Source organism: Somniosus microcephalus, chromosome 19 (assembly GCF_052327205.1).
Source record: "Somniosus microcephalus isolate GS21.2 chromosome 19, FLI_Smic_1.0, whole genome shotgun sequence".
In the NCBI taxonomy this organism is placed as follows: domain Eukaryota; kingdom Metazoa; phylum Chordata; class Chondrichthyes; order Squaliformes; family Somniosidae; genus Somniosus; species Somniosus microcephalus.
Genome location: NC_141005.1, coordinates 65,036,953 through 65,042,952, shown reverse-complemented (window position 1 = coordinate 65,042,952; position 6,000 = coordinate 65,036,953).

Sequence of the window (6,000 nt, the reverse complement as noted above, 5' to 3'; positions counted from 1 at the left end):
GTAGTGTGCACTGCCTCCCATGGTGGAATAGCTTGGACAGAGTGAAGCCCTGATGTACTGTCCACTGCCTCCCATGGTGGAATAGCTTGGCCAAAGTGTAGAGTGCCGAATGGCCATTTGATGCTCATGACTGTCCCAATGCTGCTGGCTGAGGGCTGGCCAAAAGGACTTTCAGGTCCCTTTGCCCATCATGTCAGGTGTACATGCAAGAATGAGGAGGAGACTGGAAAGGCTACTCACCCTCACAATCCTGGTCAGATCGTTGTATTTCTTACGGCATTGTTTGTGGGTCCTGGGGGCCTCGCCGGTGAACGTCACCCTCTGGGCGATCTGCTTCCAGGCTTTGGTGTAGTCGTGGTGGGTTGGATTCCTCCCACTCTCTGGAAACAAGATCTTGCGCCTCACCTCCAGAGCTGTGACCATTATGTCCAGATCACCCTCTGAGAAGCGCAGGGCACGCTGACGGGCCTTCTCTGGCGTTGCCATGACTCCCTGGGGCTGAGCAGTAGTGTTGAGGCCTCTTTGCAAGGCTGCAGTGTGCAGGGCGTGGCAGCAGACCAATTCGTCCCTTCCCCCTTTAAGAGCTGGTCGGCACCACGGGGTCTGCTGTCAGTGCAAAAATGACCGCACCCGTGCTGCGCCCCGCCTGGGCGCTATCCCTCTGGACCGCCGGCTTAGCGCCTAAAGAGAGTAGTGGAACGCCTCTTTTAGCGCTCCACCAACCTCTTAGGGCGAAGCCACTGAATTCCCGGCAACGGGGCGCTACTTTGGGGCGGGCGCTAACTTCGGGCGGGCGCTAAGGTTAGCGCCCCAAAACTGTCTATACTGAAAATCTAGCCCTATGACTCTATTACACAAGGTTAAAGAAAGAAAAAGCATGATCTTCAGGATTTAATCCAAATAACAGTGAATAGTCTCAATTTTTTATTGTTGTTCTAAATGCATGGAACCCTCGGATTTTCTTCAATTCATTATATCGTTTTCTAGATCTACGAATCCTGTGATTGGTTACAGCATTACCTATCTCCTGTTGTAGCATTCTTAAGCTTGTACAGTGGTACCGAGTTTTAAAACTTTGGAAAAGTAAAACGTTGAATTTCGACTTCTTACATCCAATTCAGAGTGGATCTTCACAGGTTGTTTCTACTTTTCCTTTCAGATCCGCGGGCCCCCTCGGTGTCCGTCCTTCCGCCTTCATCGGATCAAATCGCAGCAAACAACACGGCGACCCTGGTGTGTTTGGTGAGCGGCTTTAACCCGGGCGTTGTGGAGATTGAGTGGACTGTCGATGGCAGTGTCAGAGGAAATGGTGTTGAGACCAGTCGGGTCCAGCAGGAGACGGACAACACGTTCAGTGTGAGCAGTTATCTGACTCTGCCAGCCTCAGAGTGGAACTCACACGAGCTTTACTCCTGTGTGGTTAAACACGAGACTCAGGCAAACCCGCTTCAAACAAGTATCGCCAGATCCAGCTGTATCTGATTCATGAATCTTATATAATCGTCTTTTACACATTAGTAACATTTCTTTGAACAAAGTTCGATTTTAAAGGCTAGATGCTTAATTTTAATTGCTGTATTTCAAATCATAACGATAAATGTGCAGCTAGTTTGTTTGCTTGAATCCACTGGGTGTAACTTAAGAGTGTGTTGACATCACACCTTCTCTATCAATGGAAATGCAACAGAGTAATAAAATTACTGTTCTACTGTCTCAGATAATGTCACTATTTTCTTGCTGTAATTCTCTCCGAATTTATAACAATTTTAAAACATCCAAATCGCGATTTTCAATTTTTTTCTGTAAATTTACATAAAACCGCCAAACATTCGGTGGACATGGCGATTTTACAGAACCGATGGGTGACGTGGTAGAGGCTAAATTTGGTGGGTATATTGAGGGAACTGCATTGGGTTTAATTGTGATTACGTTTAATATTCTATCTTGTTCTTAATGACCTCAGTGAAAAACCATATAAATCCCAAAATTACGTTATATTATACTCGTTGGAAAGGTAGCTCCAGCCGAATGAGAATGTAATTCACGTTCACGTAATTAAAGGATCCATCCTATACTCATACGAAACATTCACATACTAGAGAGTATTTTGAACCCATTTTCATTGCATTTGCCAGAACACGAACAGTATAAAGTCCCCTTTTGTGTAAAAAAGGTTAACGAAAGGCAAAGGTGTCTCCTTTCTGACCAAATGTGTCGCTGTGGAGTGTTAGGAGCTGTACATAGAAAATGGCGAAGTTAGAATAGCTTGACAGGACCAGAAAGCATTATGGTTGACTACGGTTGCTATGGGACAAACTAGTTATGGGATCATGGAAAGTACAACAATCAGCTCATCACAGCTACGTAAGAAAACAGGCTTAAGAGATCTTGAGATAAGAGAACTGGGACCATCTCCTACGGATAAGGTTGGAACAAGGAAGGCAAAGATTGCGGTTGAGAGGGAGGTCCAAAGGCAGAAGTACTACAACTCAAGTTCAGCTATGCCTGTTTGCTAATCTGTATAAAATATGAATGATTAGTAACACATGTTCAGCCCCAGCACTGCAAACTGCCATGAATAGTATCGTTTGTATTGCCCAAGTAGACATTCTACTTGTGAATAATATAGACATATATCACTCACTTGTAGTCGTAGTCCGCTGTCAAATATCAATAAACACCTGTCAATGTATCACTTACTCATGGGTCTTAGAATCTGTTAATTACTATTTATACAACCGTTTTGGCGACCTGTTGCAGGATACTAATTCGTGGTTATTTGATCAGCAACTTATTTGATCAGGGACTGATCATCCCTGAACCAACCCCAGCGCACACTAGAGAGAATTCAGGAATACGAATTGAAGTTGAAGTTAATAGAAAGTAGAAGTAATTGAGAAGTTAGGAGAATATGTACACAAATGCCTCGCCAGACGCTGGTGGCCCTCTGACGGTAGGGGACTTGATGAGGGACATCGACCACCTGAGCGAGCTGGTTCAGGTTCTGGAGAAAGAGCTCATTGGTGCAGGAAAGAATTATAAAAGTTACACCAAAGCAGCGGTGCTGCAAGGTTTGTTCGCCGTCGCTAAGGAAGTTACAGACGAGAATAAGAAACTAAGGCCTAGTATAAAAGAATAGAAGAATGATCAGCAAAGAGTGTGTGTAACCTGCCAAAAACTAATAACACAACTAGAATAGTGCTCAAAACATTGCAAGAAATTAAAGGAAATTGTGCAGGAAAAGGATGAGGAGCACCAGGGGTTAAAGTGAGCCGTTAAACATTAGACAGGGGCTGTGATATAGTTAGGTAAAGAAAATTCGGCTATTCACACGGAGTGTAACCAAAGAATTGGGAGACAAGAGAAATAAATTAAAAGCCCACAAGGTTTATAACCACGAGGTTTACACTATCAGGAAAGGATGAACGAGGCGAGTCTCTTTTCTCTTTGCTCGGCCGGCCCATTGGCCTCACTCCTTTTTCCCAATGTGAAGCACCCAAACTAAAAGCAATATCAAATGGGATGTGACCAACAGTCTTTGTAACAGCTGGAGTATTTCCTTATCTTCTTAGTCTATATCTATTTTAGATAATATTCAACATTATATTCGCTTTTTGGTGACATTTTTTTCCATCTGCAAGCTAACCTTTAATAATATATCTACGTGGATCCCAAACCCGTTGTCTGTGGAGCAGTGTATTCGTATTTAGACTCTATTCTGATTTGCTATTTTCCTATCCAATATGTCCGACCTCACACTGTGTTACCTTAAACTATCATGGTTCCACGCACTCTACATCCTTTTGCAAAATGCTGATCTCTTCTTCACATATCACTATGGATTGCAGTTGAATGTCACCTGTAAACCTGGTTTTAGTTCCTTTTTGAATTCCAGGCCATTTATATTGGGTTGAAATGTTGGAGCCTCAGCGAGAAAGCAACAAGGAGATTTACTAAAGACTTTTTTAAATTAATTATGAAGGGTTTTGACAGATTAAATGGTGAAACTCTACTTGCTCTGATTGGGAAATCAGTGACGAGAGGCATCCATTTAAAATTACCACTAAGAGAATAAAGAGAGAGAGTAGGAGAAAGGTAATTCTGCAAACATTTATTGGAGTAGGTATTGCTTTGCCACCGACAGTCCTTGAAGGAGAGACAATTGCATCTCTAAAGCGAAAATTCGAAAAATATTTGATTGAGGGAGATACCCTGAATGTGAAAAGAAAGAGTAGTGGAATCAGTAGTTGACTTGGAGTGGTCTGCTCAGAGTGGGAGTAAATGGAGTGAACTTGAATAAAGTGTTTTATTTGGAATTTGGAAAGAGTGGGAATTCGGAGAAGAGAGGGAAGGAGTTGTTGCTTTTTGCCTAACACAACTTGTGGTGCTTTCTGTTACAGGTAGATATTTAATTTCATTACCCTTAACTTAATCTAGATCAAGTAAGTAGTCAAGAAACTACAGTGTAAACTAAGTTACCTAATTACAAATTTAATTAAATTAAACAAGGTCATATAGAGATGGGAGTGCAGGTGGAGTGCCGCAACTGCAGCATGTGGGAGTTTGTGGAGAGCATTGTGATCCTGGACAACCACGTTTGAAGTAAGTGCCTGCGTCTTGAGAAACTTCAGCTCAGAGTTTTTGAGTCTGAGGTGCAGACATTGCGGGGCATCGGGGATGGGGAGAGTTACCCGGACACTTTGATCCAGGAGGCAGTCACGCCCCTTAGGTTAGGTAGTGGTACAGGTCTGGTTACTGCTCAGGGACAGGAGGGTGTGACTGCAACTCAGGCAGGTAAGGGGACCCCAGCTGCAGTGCCAGAGGAGCCCCAGCCTTTGCCCTTGTCCAACAGGTATGAGGACCTTGCTGCCTGTGTGGATGAGGGAAAAGCCTGCAGGATGGATGAGCAAGCTGACTATGGCACCATGGTGCAGGGGGCCATTCAAGTGGGGGGAGTGAAATGGAATGTAGGTGTGGTAGGACACAGTATAGTCAGGGGGATAGATATTGTTCTCTGCAGCCGTGAACGAGAGTTCCAAAGGTTCTGCTGCCTGCCCAGTGCCAGGGTTAAAGACATCTCCTCACGGCTAGAGAAGAGGGGGAGGATCCAGTTGTGTGGTCCATGTAGGAAACAACGACATAGGTAGAACTAGGAATTAGGTTCTGCTGAGGGAGTTTAAGGAGCTAGGGTCCAAATTAAAAAGCAGAACCTCAAAGGTAATAATCCCTGCATTGTTACCTGAGCCACGCGCAAATTGGCAGAAGGACAAACAGATTTGAGATTTAAATGCATGGCTCAAAAATGGTGTGGGAGGAAAGGGATTCAGATCATGGGGCACTGGCACCAGTCCTGGGGAAAGAGGGCGCCGTTCCATTGGGACAGGCTCCACTTAAACCGGGCTGGGACCAGTGACCTGGCGAATCAAATAACTAGGACAGTAGACAGGGCTTTAAGCTAATGAAGGCGAGGGGTGGTGGTGGACGGATTCAGGAAATAGTACATGTAAAAGCAGCGAGAGAAATGTCGAGGCTCGAGAGCAGAGTAGAGTTTTGGGTAAAAACAAGCAGAGTGGGTCAGGAAGGGACAGAGAGAGTAACAAAGGCATCAGTGACTAAGGTGACATCAGGGAAAAATAGAAATAAGTCAAACCTAAAGGCACTATATCTGAATGCATGAAGCATTCACAACAAAATAGATGAATTAATAGCACAGATAGAAATTAGCAGGTTTAATCTAATAGCAATAATGGAGACGGGGTTACAACATGGCCAAGCTTGGGAACTAAATATTCCAGGATACTTAAATTTTAGAAGTGATAGGCAAAATCGAAAAGGAGGAAGGGTATCCCTGATAATAAAAGATGGGATAAAGACACTAGAGGGAAAGGATCTTAGCTCCGAAAATCAAGTAGTAGAATCCGTTTGAGTGCAGCTAAGAAACAGCAAGGCGCAGATAACATTGGGGGGAGTTGTTTATAGGCCCACAAATAGTAGTTGTAA